The following is a 25,055-nucleotide window of genomic DNA, read 5'->3' as shown; positions in this document are numbered from 1 at the left end:
AAATATCACAAATATCACAAATATGAATAAGACATTTCTTTTCACGAAAGGAAACTACACTGAGGGGTCCTTTATATACATAGAAGATATTGAATCTAAATGGGATAAAAATCAAATGAGTTGAAAATATTTTTCTAACTCAAAAATAATTAAGAAAAAAATGCAAAATAATCCAATTCCATTTAGGGTTTGAATTCGTACCTTAAGCGTAAAATACACAATTGTTAACGACTTGGCAACCGTACAAATTCTTCAGTGGTTAGAAATGGTAATGTAAGCTAATTAAAATTTCAAATTTATTTTTCTTGATTTAAAAGAAGCAATAAAATTGAACTAGGTTTAACTTTCTATGCTATGTCAATTAGATTTATATAATAATTATGAAAATCAGTGTACTCCTCATGAAAATATTTTAAAATAAAATAAAATACAAAAGCAAGAATTTTAACACAAAAATAAAATATTTTTGAATATGGTAGCCATTTTTACTATGAACACAATGCAAAGTTACAAATGTTTACTTTTCATATTAAAGATATATACAAAAGTCTCAGTATTCCCGGAACACTTTCAAAAGTTAAGTTAAAAAAGTTAATTTGTTGTGGAAAAGTTGCTACTTTAAAACATCTCCTGTGGGCAGGTAAAGGGTCAGATTTAAAAAAATTATATACCAAATAATAGATAGGTAGGATACCTAATGTATCTATAAAAAAAAATTCTTTTGATCCATACATGTTTTAAGTAGAGAAATTTAAAAAAATTTCGAAAATCATTGATTTTTAAAATCGTAATTTTTTGGGGATATTTCCCTCATTTAAGGGAACAAAGGATTTTTTTAAATTTTTGATATTTTTCGTTTCAACTAGATACGATTTGTGATCTTTTGACGTATTGTTTATTAAGTCGGTCCAATGAAAGCTGAGAATAAGTGGTAACAGACACAAAAAAAAAAAAAATAAACACATCATATTAATTTTAATGTGTTTATCTTATTCGTATCGAAGCTAAATTACGCTACTGGGCGTTAATGGGGTAATTGTAAATGCTTTTTTCCTCTAAGAAGACTATATAGCTGATTTTATTTTAGATTGAAAAGTTGAAAAGAAAAATTTGAGTGTCGAAATGCTCATATAAAATTTAATTGAAGTTTTTATTCACTATAGTGCGAGTAAACATAGTAAACTATAGTGCGTACACGCGCTTAATACATACATACAGTAAGGAGTATTCTACGTATCGTAAAAATATTTATAGTCGATCTGAAATTTGTAAAACGGACTTTAATGACGCTAAGGCCTATTATTGGTGTTACAGATTTTTTGTATTTAATATCGATAACAATTTTATCCTATGAAATGTAATGTATGTAGAGGTATAAATTATGCGCTTAACAATTTAGAATTATTATCGTTAAAAAAATAGAATTTTTTTTTTGTGAAGATTGGTTATCTTATGTAAATTGCTTTTCGACAATAATTTAATTAATGTAAATTGCAATAAATATTTAGTTTAAAATAAAATATTAAAAGAAAATTTAAAACTTCCATCAAACATAACAACAATTTCTTCTAAAAAAGAACAAAATAGATAGATTATAATATTATAGTATAAGTGGTACTTGAATAATGTATAACAAATATTGACACAACCGATGATATAATGAACAGCATATATTTTATTAATACAATTTATTTACAACACTAATAGGCGATAAGTAACAAATAGAAAAATACCCAACCGGGCGGTCTATTAATAGACCGCCCGTTTATAATTTTAGTATATTCGAGCAACAAATTCAAACAACCGATTTCAGCGGACGAAACAAATATTTTAAAAACGGCGACAAATTCGAATATAATAAAAGTTAATAGCCAAACTGGCAACGTGTGGAATTCATAAGTTTTAGGAATGATTTCGATATTCTGTCCCTTTTAATTATACAGACTAAGTGAAAACAATGTTGCCAGTTTGCTTATTAATTAATTTCTTCACCGCAGGCCCTTGAAACACACACAACTGTGTGACTATTAAGTAAGATAGAATTTTTCCTATCTTACCATTCGGCCGCTAAGTCATGTTCTCTCATGCAATATATTCATTATACTATATATTTATGACTCTTACTTTTATGTTACTTTGTTCGACCGGTTATTTGAATTTGTCGCTCTTACTAATTAGCTCGATTGACTTCAGTATTTATTTTCTCAAATATCTCTCAATCAAATTACAGATAATCAATGAATTTGTCGCTAATATGTTATGTAGTTTTTAATTTATTGCCCTAATATATTTGTGACCAGATATGACTATTTTTTTTATTATATGTGTCTCGGTCGCGCATGTTCATCTGCCAAGTATTAAAATAATAATAATTTTCGAAGTACTAGTCCAATGATTTCAGTCATTTTTTAAATTTTTAGATAAAAATGTATGTTGCCATCTAAAAAAATGAAGTTGGGACTCTTATAAGAGATAAAAGACAAACTTAAGAGTATTTAACCACTTATAAATTAAAATATCAATAAAATACTCAACCAAGCCAAAAAAAATACTTTTAAGATTATTGTTACTTTAGGTGAAACTTAGTGGTCAATAATAAATCAATCACACAGTAAATTTATTTAAATAACATATTTAATTTTTTTTTGTAATATAACAAAAGTTTAATATATCTAAAAGTTCACAATTAAAAAAAAGTTAATATTTTAAAATTTTCAATTAAAACTTATTAGCATTTAAATGAATGCATTACCAATTAAATTATTGTAAATTATATTATATAAACAATATCAAATAAAATAAAAAATAAAATGATAACTTAGGTCAAACATAACAAACATTTCTGCTAAAAAAACAATAACTTTAGTGTAGTGAAAGTGGTGTTTGAATAATTTGTACCAAAATTTGTCTAAGTCGACATAATAACCAACATAAATTTTATAAATGCAATTTATTTACTATACTAATAGGTGATAAATAACAAATAAAAAAATAACTCAACCGGTCAGTCTATTAATAGCAATAATTTTTGTATATTAGAGCGACAAATTCAAACAACCTATTCAGCAGATAGAACAGATATTTTAAAAACGGCGACAAATTCGAATATAATAAAAGTTAATAGGCAAACTGGCAACGTATGGAATTCATAAGTTGAAAATGATTTCAATATTCTGTCCCTTTTAATTATACAGAAACGTTGCCAGTTTGCTTATGAATTTTTTTCTAACCCGCGGGACACGAAAGAACACAACTAAGTAAATATTAGTAAAGATTGATTTCTTCTATTTTAATGTTTGCCCCAACCGATTTACATTCTCTCATGCAATATATTCATTGTACTATACATTTATGACACTTCCGTTTTGTTCATCTGATTATTTTAATTTGTCGCTCTTACTACTTACTTCGATTAACTTAAATATTAATTTTCTTAAATATCTGTCCATCGAATTCTAACTAATCAATGAATTTGTCGTTAATTTAGTGTAGTTTGTTTTCAATTTAATCCTTTATAATTGATCTTTTGTAATATATAAGTAATTGGATTTTATCATTACACATTTTCGATCGCATACTTTTACTCGCTTAAGTATAAATATATTTATAAGTTACTCAGTAGTGGTTTAAAATTTTTTATCGATCAGTCATTTACTTAATTAAAAAGTTGTCTATTTTATAAGCTATTTAATAAATTAAATTTAGTAATATTATAAGGGTCGGATCTAAAACATATTTAACGATCTATAAATAATATTACATTAATTATCAAAGCCAAAAAAATTATTTTTTAGATAATTATTATTTCAGTAGAAATTTAGTGGTCAATGATAAATCAATCTCTCTCTATTTATATTTAAATGACATTTTATTTAATTTTGTAATATTGCAAGCAATTTTTAATTAACAGTTTTATGTATTTATGAATTTCACAACTTAAAAAATTATTATTATATTTTAAACTTTCATTTTCAAATGATTGGAGTATAAACAATTTTAAGTAGCCCTCTGCAAATATAAAGGGTAAAAACATAACCTTTATCCCTATATTTTTAAATTAAACTCCTTCATAAATGTTTTATGTCACCGTTAATATAATGTCTAATTTGATTTGGGGAGGGGTTACTTAGTCCCTATAGTTACATCTATGGTTTACGAAGATCATTAAAACATTTAAGAGGTTGAATTTTTTTTTTCAATTGACATTCATAGATCCCAAAAATGTGTGGCATATGGCAAGTTTCCATAAAACCCTCTATCAAATCTATCCTGTATACAGGGCCGCTTTTAGGGGTTGCTCGGATAGGCAATAGGCTCCCATACATTATTAAATGTAAATTTTAATAGTAAAGAGCAAAACCTACAAAATTTGTAGGTTGGGTTTAATATTATCAACATACGGTCGACCAATAAAATACCCAATATAGTAATATTTAACCATATGGACGACGCTGTCGGTCGTAAATAAAAATTTAGAATTAAGAATATACAATTAATTTTCTTCTTTTTATTAATTTTAGTAGGGGGTGCCATCGTCACGTCGTCCAAACTACGAATCGCCACTGAGTTTATCGTAAGACGATTTTATGTTAGCTGGGTGAGCTGCTAAAACTGATTGATTTGATAAATACTGAATTTGTCATCTTACTCTACATAAAAAATATTTAAAGGGGCAAACCATTGAATATAAATTTTTTTTAAAATAATATTTTTATATATTATTTCTACTTTTTGTAAAATAAAAAAATATTTAATTAAATAAACATTACAATAATATTATTTCTTCTACGAAAATTAAAAATTAATCAATAGATTCCAAGGAAACGAGTGTCTTATTATTAATCGATAAAATTATCGATTAATAATTATTATGTATTAAATATAATTGAGAAAATATAAATTTTTATTTATTTATCACCAAGTAAATAAAAAGAAAGAAAAATTAATTATGTCATTGAGTTTTAAAGATGCAGTATATAGATGAGTATATACACATGCAAATAATAATATAATACACAAGAGTACTGAAGTTATAATAGTTCATGCGATTTGTGGTGGTTGTACTATCGTCCGGCAGTCTTTTTTAGCTTATCACCTTTAGAAAGTGTAAACCCATCCAACCGGGCCGTAGTGTATTATTGTATAAATATGTATATATTTACGCATTACCCAGTAATGGATCAAATACGTAGTGCTGTTATACTGGCCCATCTATATTTTACGTTTGATGTAAGTCACTGTGAGTATAGGTTTCATTACGAAATAACCTGCTTATTAAGCATTGGGCTCAGTAGAAAATTGGAGAATTTATCATCAAAAGAATTCACCTCTTGTAAAACACAAAATAACATTAAATAATACTATTTCTTCCAAGTAATAGATTATTATTACTACTCAAGTTGTAATTGTATTAAATCACTGTTACTGTAATTTTTTCCATCACTAGTAGCAGGGTAAGCCAGGTCCACCTAAATTTTCTCTGCCCTATGGCCTAAACATATGCATGTTAAAATAAATCTATTGTGATTACTACTGTGTATTAATGTAATACCCAGTAGTAACATAAAATATGATCTCATTAAATGCCATGCTAGACATTTTTTAGAAATACACAGATTCGATATTATTAAGGTAATTACAGTAACACTAACATTTATTTTGTAATTATACATTGTCGTTAAAAACAAAGTATGATAATTTAATGCACAAAATACGGGCCAATTTTATGAACAGTAGATATATTGGTTATCATTTAAATGATCAATTTGTTTTTAGCCTTAATTATGGCTATAAACAAAGTGACGAATAAAAAAAAGTTTTTTGAAACATTTATCATAGACTATGACAATAGTCTTCATAAAATATTAATAATACCAATCCAGAGAAGATGGTTGCTTCCAACCGGCAGCAATTTTTCGAATCTTACGCATAAATAAGATTGAACAACTGTTCAAGAAATTTGATTGGCCAATAATTTTTTTTAACCAATAAAAAAGCACAACACTCATACTACCTACAGGTTCATATATACAATACAAGTCTAAAAACTCATTTTTTTAATTTTCTATAACTTATTTAATAAATGAAAACTGTATTTAATAAAGGACCAATTCTACACAGTTAAAATTTTTACCTATGTTATTTATTTAGTTTGTTAAATAAAATTGGAATTAAAATGATTTTTATGATTCTTAGTTTATTTTAATAAAATAGAATTTTAAGGTTATAACAAAGATAACATTAACGATTATGAGTCATCAAGATCTACGTTCTATGTATATTATAGCCACGCGGTCTTGTTTTTCCTCCAAACGAGTTTCATTTTTCTACCGTTGGTCGTGCGTTTCGGTCGTGCGTAGCTTTAAAAGCCAATAATATTTTACAACCAAATTCTTGTTGTGTGACAGAAATTTTTCGTGTGTGGTTTTAGCAAAACAAACTATTTTTTTAATAATTATGATATATTATTAAAGTTGTAATTACCTTTAAAGATCCTTATTTTATTTTACAAACTAATATTTCCCTCGTAAGTATTGATTACTAATTATATGCACTATTAAGTATTTTCAGATGTTTTTGAATAAATTATTTATATACAATTATTTCAGTTTTCATAAAATTTTGTTAAGATTTATTAAAACTCTTTTATATCATTTGTTTCAAAATACACTCATAATATGAATGGTATTATTTAATAAGTGTCAAAGCTAACATGAAAACACTTGTTCTTAGTTGTACTTAGTAATTAAAGTTAATATCTTATTTTTAAAATAAATTGCTTGCAAAATATCGAACGATACTGTTTTTTATATACATAAAGTATTAAAATAGCATATATACATCTAATAGCAATAACTATTAGATAAATAATTAAATAAATAATTTTTTTTTTTTTTTAATTAAAAGAAATGAATGATTTGGTTCTTATTTATATGAAATAATTACTGAAATAACTAGTTTAGATTTCTAGAGAAAATATTAAAGTTAGTTTTTGGTTTCTTTTGAAAGATTATGGATTATGGAAGAGTGGTTGCATATATAAACATTATTTGCATGCACTATTCAACCTAAGCATAATTTTGATAATTTACAAATTTTCTTTTTTCTGATAATTTTATTTCATAAAATAAACTCTTATTGTAGTAGTTATATAAATTGGAAAGATTATAGATTATGGAAGAGTAGATGCGTATTTAAACATTCATTGTACACACTATTCAACCTAAACTTAATTATGATAATTTACTATGTTTAAATAAGTTTTTTTTTCCTGATAAATTTATTTCATAAAATAAACTGTAGTATAAATCAAAGAAATTAAGAATTATCGAAGAGTAGATGCATATATAAACATTCTTTGCATGCACTATTCAGCCTAAACATAATTTTGTTAAATTACTATGTTGAATTTGTAGAGTAGGTCTAAAACTTATTTTATTTTATATAATGTTGTATGATTTTTGAGTCAGTTACAGATGAATATAACTAGAATAATGTTTTTGTTAAAACGTTAAATATGTATTTCTTATTCAAAATGAGTTGATGAAAAATGAAAATTATGACAATTCATACTAAGACTCTTGTAAGATGTTTTTGTATTTATACTTCAATAGGTTTGTGTAATATTATTTTTTCTAATTAAAACAACTATTGTTGTAGTAGTTGTGTAAATTGGAGTAATTATGCATTATGAAAATGTAAAAGCATTTTTTGCACACACTATTCAACCTAAATAAATTTTTCATAATTTACAATATCTAAAATTTATTTATTCTTTTTTTTTTCTAGTACATCTTAATTTGTAATATTGCTTGCAGTATCTATTTATTTAAAATGTATTTATTTATTTATTTGCTAATAAATATATTTTAGATGTAATAATGAAATATTAATAATAGTAAAATAATTAAAAAGCTTAATTTTTATACTTTATTAACGTTTCGTTATAACCAATAAATCTAGTAGTTATGTAATTCTAATAGGTAATAATGAAAACCAAAATTGTTAGAGTTGATTTGCCAACAAAATGTAAAAGTTTCATTTTATAATTTAAGGAAAGTAAATGTATAAATTTGTAACAGTCGAATGATAAATTTGAAGAATCAAAAAAACATTTTTTACAATCTCATTATTGTTGTAATATTAAATTAATTTTTTACCTCTTTTTGAAATTTTTGTAAATTTGTAATTTTTAATTTATTTACAATTTTATAGTATGATTTAGATGGAGAAAATTAGCAAAAACCAGTATTCCTTATAATAATAGTTATATATATATTTGGAACAATAAATTTTTATTCAATATTATTTTATGGAATTACTTCTGTGACAAATACAATATGACAGTTGTTTTTAGTAATAGTAAATTGGTATGAAAGTGAGCAATAAATACCTTATTTTACAGTCATAAATTAGCTTACAACTTTTTTTTGTATAATTAATGTTTTTTTTGTGAAATAGAATATTGAAGAATAAAATACAAGAGATTTTTTATATCATGTATTTGCGTAATAATGATGCAGGTGATGGAACAATACTTCAAGAGGATAAGTATATAAAAAATATAAGATATGTTAAAAACAGTATTTATTTGACAATTACAATTTCCTTAGTTTGTAATATCTTTATTTTATTTTCTTAGTAAATTTAATTGGAGGTTTCATATAACTTGTTGATTAATCAACATTAATTTACATTTACATTAATAAAATTATTAATGTAAATAATTTTTCTCTTGCTTTGACTATCATTTCCCAAAAACAATGTTTTCATTTTCTTAAATTTATTTTGTGTAGTAAATTTATATTTCAAAACTTCTATTTTCTAAACAGTGATATCTACTTATTCATAGTAGTATCGTTTTTTTTGCTTTCCTTTTTTTTTTTTTATTTGACATCGTAATAATGGTTTTTTTTTTCAAATTGAAGTCATAAGAATTTCTCCTACGAAAATATATTAGTTTTTTGTATTGTATATATTATGAAATTCTTTTTGAGAGTTGTTTTATGTTTCAATGTGCTTTTTAAATTATTTTAATTTAAATAACATTGGTCGACAAAAAAATAATTTTTGAAAACTTGCTGTATTAGCTGATCTTGGAGATTTTTGTGAGTTGAATCTAAATCTAGTTTTTTTGTATTGCCCATGTTATGAAACAATTTTTTTATTATTATATAGTATAAAACCTCTATACAGTATATGGTGAAATCAATGAAGTACTATATTACATCATTAGCGTGGTTTGTAATTACAATAAGCTACTTAAAACAAAGATATAACACAGGTTTCATTTGTCAGCTGAATTTGATTTGCACTGGTTTTTTTTTTTAAACTTTTTGCGTTATATTTTCTATGATAAATTATGCTTGTTGAACTTCTCAATGAAGTGACCAACAGTAGTCCCCATCATTCTGGTGTTCCAATGGCCCTGGTAGCGTTTTTCTGTCACTTTAATGTCTTGAAAAAATATAACAAAAACTATCAGCAGTGTTTACAACTGCGAGTAGACCTTGTACTGAGCAAATGTTTATGAAACATGAAAATGAAGTTAGCTTGACAGTAAACAAAACATAAGCATTTAACAAAAACATAGAATAAACAACCTTTTTTGATCAGATCATGTATTTCAGCAGTGCTACCAACATTATCTACATCCAATCATTTTTTTAATTATTTTAATTATATAACATCTGTTCAGTTCTTTAAAAATCACTTAATTTAATAAATTAAACTATAAAATGTGAAGAAATAGTAGGTGATATAGTTTTTTAAGTAACATATTTATATTCGGCATCCTAAAAAATATAAGAATAAGATAAAAAAAAATTTTTTACATTGTTGGTCTGTGTAATTAATCTGTCTAACTTTAATTAAGTCAAATTGATCTGCTTAATATATTACATTCTATTTTCTATGTTCAATTCACCATTTATGTTAACATATTTATTGTGTTAAATATTAATTAATTACTTAATTAATATTGTATCTTCATATTGATAAACATTTCCTATATTTGTCTTTATATTAATCTTTAATATTCATAATGAAAATATCTTGATAATATCATATAGTTTAAAGCTAAGTTAACTTAAATATACGTTTTTTAGCTTGTATTTCATTTAAATAATATATTGTTTTAGTTGTTAAAATAAATATTTGAAAATTATAGAGACTATTTATTATTACTTCATTTAAAAATAACTATTTTCATTTTAGTTTTTATTTTAATAAAAGTTATTATATTTAATATTATTTCACTTCTTTAGTAAACTAGTTTAATTTTGACAAGTATTACAATGTTTGATCACAGTTACTTTAATTTCTAATTTCATCTAAAAGTTATCAATTATTACTTATTTTTAATTAAAATGATTGGTTTGTAGCAAATTCCATGTTTCTCCATCACTAGTCTTTCTCTTCAACTCTTGATATAAATTACATCCGTCATCTTCTTAAGTCTATCTGACTTATGTATTGTATTCTTGGTCTTCCTCTATGATTTTTGCCATTGATTATTCCTTCTAAAATTAATAATAGCAACCCATTGTGTCTTAAAGTATAATAATATATTAATTAATTTTGCTTTTTTTTGTATACTTTTCCATATTAAGGTAGTAATCTAGTCTAGAGGCATTAATTTCAGGTAATTTTTGAAGTGTCATAAAAAAAAGGGAATTAATATTTTTACTATCCATTTTTTTATTAGTTATTTATTAACATTACAGGAAGACAGAAAAACAATAAAAAATGTTACAAATTTCAAAATAAAACAGCTGATGAAGTGGGGGCCCTCAAAAATTTGGCACGTGGTCATACCCACGATTTCAAGCCTCCTAGCAATCTGAAACCAAAAAAAAAAAAAGATAATTAATCTAGAATAATGTCGTAATGTCTGGAACTACGGAAATGTTGGAAAAATTTTTTTTCACAAAATGGAGACTGAAAAAAAAAAAAATTTTGTACCACGTATTTTGACTGTTTCGAATTTTTTTACAAATAGTAAAAATTGAAATTTAGGAATGGGGATAGTTCCAAACATAAGCAAGTCTATAAAGAAGATTCTCCAAAAATTTCATGTAAATCGGTCCAGTAGAACCTGAGAAATCGTGGGTATTCTTTTAAAAGTCAGTTTCTAGAAAAACGCGTTTAAAGTTTCGCGTAAAGTTTTTCGCAGTCATGAAATGATATTTTAGACTTACATTTATTCAATTTGTCATTCCTGTTTTATACATTGGACCTTCTACGACTTCAAAAAGTTACTTTCTGCGTTTCTCTCTTCATATTGAGCAGTTCAGGCCATTGATGCGTTGGATGCATGTATCTCTGAGTGGTCAATCGGGGTGTTTGTAAAATTCAAAGTAAAATCCGTTGGACAAGCATTAGTGATCACTAGCTAAAATTAAATCTTTTTCTTCATTTACAGCTTTGGAAATAATAAGATCATAAACTGTAGATGCGGCCAAATGTATGTTTTTGACACAACCGTAGTATGTATCGATTGCTAATCCTTGACAAATATCCATCATACTGCAGAAGATATTTATTCCTTCCCTACCAACTCCCAAAAGCCGCATAGTAAATATAATTCTTCGGTTTACTTCAAAGGATTTGTCGACGAATGGACATGATGGTATATATTGTACACTATCTCAACCACATTGTAATACAATTTTAAAACCTAGTCCGCAATAAGGCGTTTGTGAAAATTTAATCTCATTTTGCATGTAGTACACAAAATTAAAGAAGAAATAGCTGAAAAAATCTTAAAAAAACTCCAAAACACAGTAGCGGTAATTATTTTTAATGATCACCTCTTCAGTATTTGATTTACTTAATTTTGCTGCTGATGTACTCATAAAATTGGTGTCTTCTTTTTTTTTCGCCTTTTTTTTTTGTGGATCTGGATGTGTAATCTTTTGCGCTGAGCATTTTTTATCCATTTTATTTAAAAAAAATATTTCATAATATTTTTATTTCACTTGCAGTATATGCGTCCACGTGGTTTGAAGGTTAGAATTCAACTATTAGCATCTGGATGTAAGTGTACACTAAATATAAACGATACAAGTCACCTTGGGTTCTTGTATTACAATATATATATGTATATATATACAAAGGGATAAAAGGTTTATTGAGAAGTATGGATTCAGGTAAACAGAGAATCCCTAATGATTTTTGAAAAATCCTCTTGTAGACATATTCTTGAATAGTTAAACTTTGAAAATATATATAAAAAAAAAAATCGATTTTTTTAAATTTCTAGACTAGAATACCCCTTAATTTTCTCTCAGATACCCTTTCTAAAACTTCTTCATTAGTAATTCTATCAGTCCAATTTATTTTTTCTGTCTTCCTGTAGCACCAAATTGCAAATGCCTTATTCTTCTCATTTCTTCTCTTGCAATAGTTCATGTTTCGCATTCATATAATATGATGCTCCAGATGTACATTTTTAGTAGATTCTTTTTAATATTGAGGTCAATCTTTTTTGAAGTAAAAAGACTTCCTTTCTTATTAAATATACCACCTTAGCTTGGGATATTCTATTTATAATTTCCTTTTTGCATCTCCCATCTTAGCTTATAGTGCTATCCAACTATATGAAATATTCTACTTGTTCTATAGTTTCATCATCCTTTAATTTTATTCTTATGTTATTGTCTCTACTACATACTAGGACTTTTGTCTTCTTTGTGTTTATTTTATATGTAAATCTTTTTCCATCACCTGTTCCAATTCTCATAAAATCTTTTTTAGATCTTTTTCATTCTCTGCTTTTATTGCAATGTCATCTGCAAATCTCGGCATGTCTATTTTGTGACCATTTACTGTTATTCCTAGCTGTGTCCTCTATTATAATTTCTATGTTCTCTTAAATGTAGTCATTAAATATTACAGGTGATAATGTACATCCTTGTTTAACACTTCTTTATTTTGAACTCTTTTTGAATATCTCCCATTTTTATGATAGCTTTTTTTATATTTATACAATTGATATATCAATTTTCTTTCCGTGGTTGCAATTCCAGCTCATTTCAGCATTTTTAACATTATCGAATGCCTTCTCAATGTCAACAAAGGCAATAAACGTGGACTTATCTTTCCATATTCTTTTTTCCACTATTAATCGTAAAGTTAATATCGCTTCTCTCTTACCCATATTTTTCCTAAATCCAAACTGGTCCTCTAATAATATTTCTTTTATCTTCTTTTCCATTTTCATATACATAATTTTTGTTAAAATATTTGAGGCATGTGAGAGCAAGCTAATTGTTTGATATTCACACTTTTTAGCTGATATCTTCTTTGGAATGGGAATAATTATACTCTTTACGAAGTTGGTAAGTAGTATCCGCCGTTTTGTAAATATCTCTAATAAGTTTAAATAATTCATTCGCCATATTTTCTCCTGCTTCCTTCCTAAGCTCGGCTTGAATCTTATCTATTCCTGCTACTTTCTTTGGTTTTAAGTATCTTTATGCTTTGTCATTCTTCTCTTAATACCGGAATTCTACATACTCTTGCTCTATATCATTTATTTTTTCTAAATCTATAACAACTAGTTCTTCATCATACATTGTTTCTATGTATTCTTTCTATCTATCTACAACTTGTTCTTGTTCATCAACGATTTTTCCATTGTTTTCTATTGTTCCACATTTGGGTGTACATACTTCAAAGAACTTATACTGTTTTTTATGCTTCTTCTCTCTTGCCTATTCTATCAAAATGTCTATTTCGTCATATTTTTCTTTTACTGCTTTTGATTTCCTTATAATTAAGTTTCTTAGAGTCCTGTATGTTCTCTTATATTCATCAGTATTTAAGTTTTTATATTTTCTTCTCTCTTATATCATTTCAATAATCTCTTGTGTTATCCATTGATTCCTTGGTAGTAAGGTTTTTGTTTTCTGTTTAATTTGCTGAATTTGTAGTTGCTTTTCTCAGGGATGTTCTTCAAGTGATTATGTTCTGTTATATTTTTATTTTATTTGTGTATTTTTTATACTTTTCATTTACTTTTTCTTCTTTTAATTTATTGGTTTGCCATTGATAAGTGTTTTCTCTTCTTTTAATATTTTTGAATTTAGGATTAAATTTCCTCACAACAAGATTGTAGTCGCTGTCTATCCGCACCAGGATAACTCAAACTGTCTTTGACTTGGTTTTTAAATCCATTTTTTACCATAATGAAATCTATTTGGTACCTTCCTACATCCTGGCATTTTCCTTGTGTACCTTCTCCTTGAATGATGATAATGCATGTATTCGTTATTATCAAGTCATGTTTTGCATAAAATTTTACTAACCTATCTCTACGATCATCCTTTTTTTCTAGGCTATTTTTACCCATGATATTTTTTTTCCTTTTCCTTCTCCTACTATTGCATTCCAGTCTACCATAATGATTAGATTTTTTTCTCCTTTAACTGTTACAATAGCTTTCTCCATTTGTTCGTATACTTCTTCTACTTGGCTATCATTACTGCTGGAAGTTGGCATATAAACTTGTAATATAGTGTCTTTTGGTTTGGTTTCTATTATGACAAGAATAATCCCTTCACTATACTGAATGTAACTTTTTACTTTCTTTCTAATATCTTTTCAAAGCATTATGCCTACTCCTCCCCATTTAGGATTTTCAACTGATGTACCTGAGTATGTAAATCTATAAATCTTCAGCTCAAGACCATCTTACTTCTGAAACTCCCGGAAAATCGATGTTCATCCTTGCCATTTCTTTTTTAGGTTATCCAGTTAACTGCATTGTAGTAGGGTGTTTGTACATTCCAGGTTGTTATTCTTCTATTTCATCTACCTCCCTTGATCATTCTTTCCTCTCTAGTAGTCCCCAACTGGAGATCTGAATGGGGGATTATTTTACCTCTGAAATCTTTTACTTGAGAAAATGTCATGTTCGTTGCTGTTATTGAGGAATGTTGATGTGGTGGCTCCTTTTTGCCTATCGCATCGCAGTGTTACCATTAGTTAAATGGCTGCCATATCTGCTGGTTTTTGTTTGATGTGTAACTGTTTGTTTCTACCTCTAAAGAGGTTACTTGCACCTATACTCAATATTGTAAGAGCTGCTGTCCTACTACAAGTTCCATTTGTCACCTCTTACGGCAGGCAGGGAAAACCTATCTATTCTAACTCCAACCACTGGGGGATTTTGAGTTGTTACAAAATTAATAATCAAGTTAAAATTAATCAATTAGAATGAGTGAAAAATAATTAGTGAAGATTATTTTCAACCACATTTTATGATAACTGTTCATTATAAATGTTTTATTATTTCGTTGATTTTTATTTTGAAGCTACCTGTAGATCATATTTCTTTAATTATTTCCTTATTATTAGCGTTATTCAAGTATCACTATGTTTAAGCTAACACCCTTTTATCTATATATTTTAGCTTTGATGCGAAGTGGAGAAGGTATTAATTTTACTATGTGTTTTTTTTTTTTTTATGTCTGTTGCCACATTTTCTCAGCTCTCACTGGACCGATTTCTTTCAAAAATGTGTCAAAAGATCACAAATGGTATCTAGTTGAAGACATTACCCTTAAAAATTGAAAAAAATTTCCTCGTTTCCCGCAAATGGGGGAAATATCCAAAAAAATTACAAATTTAAAAATCGCTAATTTTCGAAATTTTTTCACTTTTTTTTCTTAAAACTTCCATAACTTTTTGAAAAATCAACATAATTTTTTTTTATACTAAAACGTTAGATATTTACCTTTCATTTGATATCATTTTTTTGAAAATCTATCACTTAACCTGCTCATAAGGGGGGATTTAAAATAGCAACTTTTTTACAAAAATTAACTTTTTAAACTTAATTTTTGAAAATGTTCCAGAAATACTGCGTCCTTCAAACATATATCAAATTAAAGCTTATTTTATGTACTATAAAATGAAAAAAAAAAATTTGTCCCGACAATTTATCTTCTATGCGCAAATGGCTACCATATTAAAAATATGCTATTTTAACAAATTTTTTTTTTTAATTAAACACTATCTACAGATTTGCATCGAAGCGTTTTTTATGATAGTGATTTTAATCACTGTCAGATATCATCTATACTGGACCCAACTATGCCACGACCCCACTGTGCCACCACCCCACTGTGCTGGTTTTTTTTATATATTTATGTGATATTTGTAAATATATTACCTATTATTATGTTCTTAGTATCTGAATTCCTCTGTTATCTGTCTGTTATTAAAAATGTTATGACTATCTTATTTGTGACTTTCACACTATATTTTTCTTCACTCTTGCCTTGAATAATTTTCATAATATAAATTATTTATTTTATAATTTAAATATTTCTGTTTCTTTTTCTAGACATTACTTATTAATTTATAGTAAATCCTCAAATTCTCAATATTTGTTTGTATTATCACATTTTAAAGATGTCCAAGTGTTCACATATTTCTTTTATTAAAATAAACTTTAAATTAATGTTAATACATTTTTTATATGATCTATTGTTAATCTATGTTTATCAATTTAAAATGCAATTTCTTATGTTTGTTCTCAATTTTTTTACCTGTATCCTTAAATAAGTATTTGACCTTATAATTTATATTAGAGAATCTCCATTTTGTAAATTTAGTAAGATGTTTCTGCTTATCATCAAAACTGTACTTTAACTCGTGTTTAAGTAAATATTGTGTTCCGTGGATAATGAGATTACTTTCTTCATTAATATCTATATATTGACTGTATTAAGTTTTTTTATCTTGAAAATTTCAGATCACTGATTACAATTACACTGTCTAAGTTTTTCTATCACATATTCAAATGCAATAGAAGGTTTTATAAGATATTAAAAAGTAGTGCAGAAATGTCAAAACATCGTAGTACTTATTTTTTGAACCCAATTTTTTCCAATATTTATTTTTTCAAACATATCAGTATTGTTTTCGAATTTTTCCTAAGTTTTCAAATCTTGAATTCTGCATCATCTCTTATTTTCTTTTCATTGGTTTTCTAAAAATTGACAAATAAAACATACATCTCTCATTTTTTTAGTAGTATAATGTATATCTTGTACTAGTACCATTCCATAAGATGAATTACTTACTCATATTTCTTCTATTGTTTTAGGCGAACAAATTGTTCGCAAAACATTGATTCGTTTCTATGAAGATCTTATTTTATAAGATAATTTATTTTTAATATACTATTAAATTTGTATAATGTGCCATCTTAATTTTAGTATTTTATGCAATTTTCCATTAGATCTAGGGTTTCATCAGTCATCAATATTTATATCATGTTACTTGTTCTACTCTGACATTTGGATTTTGTGGTATTAAATATATTTATTAATAATAGGCAAAAGAATATTTTTATTTTTCCTCGCCTTAATCCCAACTATTTGGGGTCAGCAACCCTTATCCTAAACTTCCTCTTGACACGATTACTTACATCATCTACACTCACATCAACTGTCTGCATATCGCATTCAATAGCATCCCTCCATCTCTTTTTTAGTCTTCCTCTACCTCTTCTTTCTTCAACATTTATTTCTATAGCTGTTCTTACAACTTCCAATTCCTCTCTCCTCATAACATAAATAAACCATTTAAGTCTATTTTTTCTCATCTTATTGAAGCTACACCTATATTCCTCCTTATATGTTTGTTCCTTAATCTATCTTCTCTAGTCACTCCACTCATCCATTTAAGCATTTTCATCTATGTTGCACTCATTCTCTGCTCTACTTTCTTATCAACCGCCCAACACTCTGAACCATACATCATAGCTGGTCTCACTACAGTCTTGTAAAATCTTATCCACGATTGACGCTACACCTATACTCCCTCTTATATGCTCGTTCCTTATTTTATCTTTTCTAGTCACTCCATTCATCCATCTAAGCATTTTTATCTCTGCTACACTCATTCTCTGCTCTACTTTCTTATCAACCGCCCAACCAAACCCAACCTTATTACAGTCTTGTAAAACTTACCTTTTAGCTTCATTGGAATTATTTTATCGCATAAGACGCCGCCAGACGCTTCTCTTCACTTTAACCACCCGCACTTAATTCTGTGTCTTACATTCTCGTCAATACCACCACTCTTTTGCACAACTGATCCTAAATACTTAAAACTCTCCACCTCTCCTATGGGTCCTCGCCTATTGTCACTGAACTCCTCATTTCTCCTTTGTCAAACTCGTACTCTATATACTTTGTCTTACTTCTACTTATTCTTAAACCCTTTTCTTCAAGAGCTGATCTCCACACCTCTAGCCTTTGGTTAATTTCCTCCCTATTTTCTCCTATTAATACTATATCGTCAGCAAACAACATGCACCATGGCACCTCTCCTTGTATTTCTCTAGTAATTTCATCCATTCCTATAGAAAATTAGTATTGGCTTAGAGCAGAATCTTGGTGCACTCCTACTCTTACCCGAAAAGCTTCTGATATTCCTCCTACGCTTTTTACCCTGGTACAAGTGCCATAATACATATCCTCTATTATATTAATGTACCTTTTCGGGACTCCATTTTTCATCAATGCCCACTTTTAAACCTTTCTCGTTACTATGTCATATGCTTTCTCCAAATCTATAAATATCATACACAGCTTTTTCTACTTTTCTCTAAACTTTTATATAAGTTGCCTCACACAAATTAATGGCTTTATTATTGACTTACCAGGCATAAATCCAAACTGGTTTTAAGATACCAATGTCTCATTTCTTATACTCTTATCTATTACCTTTTACCAAATTTTCATACTATGACTAATAAGCTTTATGCCTCTATAATTCTCACACTCCTGTATGTCTTCGTTACCTTTAAATATCGGCACCACAATACTATTCCTCCATTCATTTGGAATTTTCTCTTTTAATAAGATTTTATTTAAAGGATTTTTCAACTACCTTATGCCCACGCTGCCTAATATTTTCCATACTTCTTCTGGTACTTCATCTGGTCCTACTGCTTTATTCTTTTTAATTGATACTATAGCCTTCCATACATCTTTCTCACTAATTAAATCTACCAGTTCTACAAGATATCCTCAAATGACTCTTTTGGTTATTTTTCATTTAGTAATTTTCACTATTAATTTAGTAATTAACTCTTTCCATCTTTTTTGACATCATCATCACTCGATAGTACCTTATTATCAACACTTTTTATACACCTTACATAAAGATAATTATAAGACCTTCTTTCTCTTTTACTAGTCAATAGATTTCTCTTGTTTTCCTTTGTTCCTAGTCATCATACCTCTTAAACTTTGTCTTACTTACTGCACACTTGGTTTCTTTGCACAAGCGTTTATACTCCATCTAATCATCTCTCATTTTGCTCTTCTGCCATACTTTGAACTGCTTTTTCTTACTTTCTATGATTTTTTGAACTTCCTCATCCCTCTACCAGATTTCCTTGTTTCCTGGCATTCTACTCCTACTCTCACCAACAATCTCCTTTGCAGTATTCTTTACACAACTAGCAAATCTATTCCACACATCATTTATGTCTCCCTCGACATTCCACACCGTCCTCTCTTTTACCGTTTTTTTCATTTTCCCCTTTCAATTTCCATCACAGGATCTTTGATTTTTCCCCTGTGTTTCTTCTATTTTTGTTTATTCTCTTTCCGGTACACCACAATTCCATTACCATCAGTCTATGTTGTGTAGTTACACTCTCATCTGGTATAACTTTACAATCTTTTACTCGCTTTACGCTCTCCACATAAAATAATCGATCTGTGATCTATTACTCCCACTCTTATATGTTATATAATGTTCTTCCCTCTTTCTAAATTAAGTATTAACCACAGCAAGATCATACGATACTGCGAAATCCAGGATTCTTTATTCAGCTTCATTTTTCCCACTAAAACCATACCTTCCATGTAATCTTTCATATCCTCTCCTCTCATTACCAACATGTCCATTCATATATCCACCTATCACCGCATCCTTATTGTCAGATACTCCTTACATCATCTCATACATCTCTTTCCAAAGCACTTATTTGTTTCATCATATCCTACTTATGGTGCATAGGCAGGCATTTATTACATTCAACACTATTTCCTCGATAATTAGTTTTACAACTATAGTTCTGCCATTTTTCCTAGCTACTTCTACTATTTTACTTTTTATCTCCTTATCCATTATTATCTATCCCTACACCCTTTTTTGTATTACACTTATCTGAGTATATTATTTTATACCCCTCGTCTATTTTCCTTGCTTTCATTTTCTTCCACTTGGTTTCCTGCATACAGCAAATGTTCACTTTTCTCCTCTTCAATAGTTATACTAGTTATTGTTCCAATATTCCAATTACCTATTCTTACTTTGTATTTATCTTTCTCCCTTATACACGAGTCCAGCCTAGAGTTAAGTGGTGATGTCCCTACACCATAGACACTATAAGTTGGGTAGACCTGTACACATGACTAGTGAAACATCTATCATACAAGTTGTCTGGCTGGAATCAAACAATTTATTCCTTAGGCCTTCTCCGTTTTTAACTACTTTATTTCTTCTTGTTATCCCCGCACCAATCCGCCTAAGTTTTATTCAGGACTCCTCATACTCTTCGACAAAAATTTAAGCTGACTGTCAACTTGACACAACCTCATTAGTCACCTCTTAGAACTGGCAAAGGGGTTGTAGAAGTATTCTTATCCCCTATCCACAGGGATAATAATAGGCAAAAGATATTTAATCTAATTCCAATTTTTTTAATCATTTTCAAATAATTTTTACACATTCATCATTATTAATTTTACTCTTTTTTAATAGTTTTTCTATTTTCCTGTTGCATGAAATATTTTTAACTTGTATGTTAAATGTAAGAATATGGATAGTTTTTATATAATTTGAATTGATTACTCTATTTATTGTTTTAGCTAAAAATTATTTCTTTCTTAATATTTTTTACATATTCTTTAGTCCATCTTCCAAAAATGGAAGTTTGATGATCCATCAGTTAATGTTGGCAACAATCCCTTTCCAAAGCTCACGATTTTCTGCCGATCGAATGGCCTCTCCCAGAGGATAACCAGTGATGGTCTTGATCTATTCTATCCAACGCGTTGGTGCTCTTTTACCTCTTATTTTACTTTCGATTATCTGCTTCTCCAGGCTCGATCCAGCCCTTATGATGTGGCCAAAGAATCTTAAGATCCTCTACTTTCACACCATTAACCAGTCTTGTTTTCATATTAAGCATGGTCAGAATTGATTGATTGTTCCTCCTTTCCATCCAGGAAAGTCTCAACACCCTTCTATAAGGCCACATTCCATAGGCGTTTATGCGCTTTACATCTTCTACTTTGAGTGTTCATGTTTCAAATTCATAAAACATCACTGAGAAGGTAAGTGTCTTAAGCAGTCGCAACTTGCTGTTCCTGGAAATATGATTATTCTTCCAAATTTCTATTAGCCTGCTGACTGCTTCCCTCCCAAGTGTAACACGACGCCTAATTTCTTTAGATGATCCGCTATCTGCTTGTACAATTGAACCTAAGTATGTAAACTCATCCACTTTTTGGTAGCCGTTCAGTACATTGTTGTATGGTAGTACTCCCACCCGATCTACAACCATAACCTTGGTCATGCCCTTGTTTATTGTTAGGCCGTACTTGTTACTTGCCTCTTCAACAAGATTTAGCAAGTGGCCCATCTCTGATTCGGACCCGGCATACATGCGGTTTGCGGTGTCATCCACAATCCGCAAATTATCGATATTTCTACCTCCAATAACCACTCCACCATTCCATTACTGAAGTGTCTCTCTTAATACTGCTTCACTGTAGATGTTAAATATAGGTGATAGGATGCACCCTTGTTGAACACCCTTTGTAGGTTGAAATTGATTTGATACTGCATCTTGTGCTTTGATTACTGTCTTTGATCCAGCGTATAAGCTCTTGATTAACTGGATGATATGTACAGGGATTCTCATTTCTTGTATGACTGTCCATAGTTTCCATCATTGTACACAGTTAAAAGCTTTGTTTTAGCCAATGAAGTACATTACCAAAGGTATTTGACTATATACGTGGTATCTCAATCTTGCATGGTTGACATTCAGTAGGAATTTGGAAGCATATGAGATGAATAAGATGGTGCGGTAGTTGCTACGGTCTTCGGAAGACCTTTTTTTATGAAGTGGTATGAAGATAGATTCTACCAAGTCTTCAGGCTATATTCTTATGGTTCAAACCTCATTGTATATTTTCTCGAAGATCTTTACCCCCTTAACTCCGTATAGTTTTAGCATTTCTGCCGTGATTTCATCTGATCTAGGTGCCTTATAATGATTCAGTTTTGACACTGCCTGTTCAATTTCTTCTGAGAGAATTCCCGGTTCTTGTTCTTGTTGGATGTAAAAAATGATTGTTATTTTGGTATATAAAGGTTTTTGTATTATGACATATATTTTTTTATATCATAAATAATTTAACAATTATCAAGCTTATATTAAAGAAAATTCAATATTTTACTTTGTAACCCAATTTATATATATATATATATAAATCTCATATCACTGTGTTTGTCCGCAATGGACACCGATTTTGATGAAATTTGACATACATGTGTAATTGGTTCCAACTTAGACAATAGGATAGTTTTTATCTTGATAAATAGCTTCAGTTATTTTTTATTGAAAATTATATTCGTAAAGTTGATTGCTATTATTTTCTCATAGATGGTGTTATGAAACTTATATTTAATCAATTTTCATTATTAAAGTAATGTAAGCGTCCTACAGATGGCGCCTGTCTATGTGTGTTTTCTTTCAATAATTGTAAACGCTTCACAAAAATATTGACAATAATTGGTGATTTCCATTTAGACATTTTGATGGTGATTTCCATTTTTTTCCTATATATTAATCTACGATACATTTCATAGGTTATTGCGTTAACTAAAAATATTGTGTACCAAATAGCGCTTAATTAAATTTTAATATTAACATAACATAATAGTAATTTAATTGTTTGGAGTATAAATCAATCTTTGATACCTCATTGATTCATTTTAATTTATATAAATGTGAGCAATAAAGAATTTTGATATTACTTATTTATTTTTTTATTGTACTTGAATTTCAGATAAATAAAGTATAAAATCAAAAAAAAATGTTTGGATCGTTCTTCATTGTTAGTGTTAAAAATTGTATTCAATGATAATTTCCGATAACTCAGATTCATAAGTTTTATAAATATTTGCATAGTTATGTTCCATAATTGAAAATAATATTAATTTTATAATCAAACCACAGCGAAACGTGGCCGGGTCAGCTAGTACACATATAATTGCCTATATTTGTTCACCTTCAACTTGACAGTATTTACAATACGTATACTATATTTATTCACTGTAGCATTCATAATTAACAACACTAAACTAAAGAATTAATTTTTTTTTATAAAGATTTATTAAATTAGAAAATGACAATGATTTAATTTTATTAAGTCATAATTTATTACCTAATCATACTAATAGTTAATCTAGTTAATCAGTCTACATTTTCTCTCTATATCTAAAATAATCAGAAAAATTAATAAATAATTTAGAACATATTCTAATCTATTGTTCAGTATATTTACTAATAATTACTACTTTCTACTAATTTATTTACATTTTCTTAGATTGAATAACAACAAGATATTAAAACAAAGACACTAACAAATGGCTTTTACAACAAACAGGTATACAAATTTTGAAGACATCAAATTTAATTTGTTTGAATTGATTTTAAACTGAATTTTTGAGAACAAATATTGTAACAATTAACTTCAGTATATATTTTTTATTTAATAAAACTATTTAATGTAATAATTAGATCAATTATTTTATAATATAAATATACATTTATTGAATTAAACCATTTTTACATCTATAAACATTTAAACGATATATCTTTAAAGAATTTTAATGTATGTTACAAACATTTAAAATCTCCAAATTTAATTAATTATAACTTATTAACATTTCTTTTTTCTTATTCTGTTGTTGTTTCCATAATTATTCATTAAATAACTACCAACAAAAATAGTTTGTGCAACCTTGTGTTTATTAAAAGATTAAATCATTATGTTATTCATTATAAATTATTAAGTTATTTTTTTATTAGTTAACAAAATTTAAAGTGTGTTTGCATAATAAAAAATTGTTTTTTCTATGTTTTAAATTGTAAATATTCTAATGAATTTTAAAATATTAATAAATAATAACTAGAAGATATTCATTATATTTTTGATTATTATTAAGTAGTGACAATTTAAAAGTTAAATTTGGTTTTTTAATAAATAAGTACTATAACCAAGTTTAAAAGCCTGAAAAACCAGTTAAACTTGTTGCAGAAGTCTCAAATTTTTGCACATCTTTTTCATTAAATTTGGAAAAAAAGATTGTATATATTTGTAAGTATGTAAGCTATCACTCAAAGACTGCAGAAATATCCATTAACAATTTATATGAATAATGTTAACTGCAGAATTTTTTTTCTATGTTATTTGTTTTAAATTAAATATTTAATTTAGAACAAATAAATGAAAATTTAATAGTAAAATGCTTTTCCTGAAAAATATAAAAACGGCTTGTCTAGTTTCTGTACTAAGCCTTTTAATTAGTTAGTCAATATTGCCTAACTTTATGATATTCGATTGGGCTAATCATAACACACAAAAAGTCTTTTTAGCTGACTGAGGAAACTTCAAGCGAATATGTTACTCCTAGTACGTCTCTAGGGGAAATTGTTGAAATTTCTCGCCGCTCACCAACACATTCAAGAATGTAATAATTTCAGCAGGACATTTTTTTTATATAAACTACAAATAATTTTTAATCCCCACTCAAACTTTTAGTTTCAAAACAACCTTTTCTATAACTATAACTATCAACATTTTACTTTACTGAATCATTTAAGAGATTGGATGTCGAGCTTTTTTTTTTTTGTGTTGGGTATGATAAAGATACCTTTTTCGTTTGTGAATTACGTGGCAATTATTTTGCGATGAAATAAAATAATTAAAATAAAAATAAATTAA

The 25,055-nt window shown here is 27.7% G+C and overlaps 1 long non-coding RNA gene across 7 annotated transcripts; it reads left to right on the top strand.

The window, feature by feature from the left end:
- Positions 1-6,322: 6,322 nt before the first annotated feature.
- LOC126899996 (uncharacterized) lies at positions 6,323-24,553 on the top strand. Of its 7 annotated transcripts, XR_007702771.1 has the most exons (9): positions 6,323-6,526; positions 7,470-7,613; positions 7,983-8,136; positions 8,215-8,377; positions 8,461-8,550; positions 10,725-11,357; positions 11,423-11,789; positions 11,985-12,036; positions 23,655-24,553. It is a non-coding gene; the product is annotated as an uncharacterized LOC126899996 (long non-coding RNA). The 7 variants fall into 7 exon arrangements; XR_007702769.1 differs by lacking the exon at positions 11,985-12,036 and having other exon boundaries at positions 8,215-8,369; XR_007702766.1 differs by lacking the exon at positions 11,985-12,036.
- Positions 24,554-25,055: the final 502 nt, after the last annotated feature.

Source organism: Daktulosphaira vitifoliae, unplaced genomic scaffold (genome assembly GCF_025091365.1).
Source record: "Daktulosphaira vitifoliae isolate Bord-2020 unplaced genomic scaffold, ASM2509136v1 Scaffold_2, whole genome shotgun sequence".
Classification (NCBI taxonomy): Eukaryota; Metazoa; Arthropoda; class Insecta; order Hemiptera; family Phylloxeridae; genus Daktulosphaira; species Daktulosphaira vitifoliae.
This window is presented reverse-complemented; position numbering and strand designations above follow the sequence as displayed.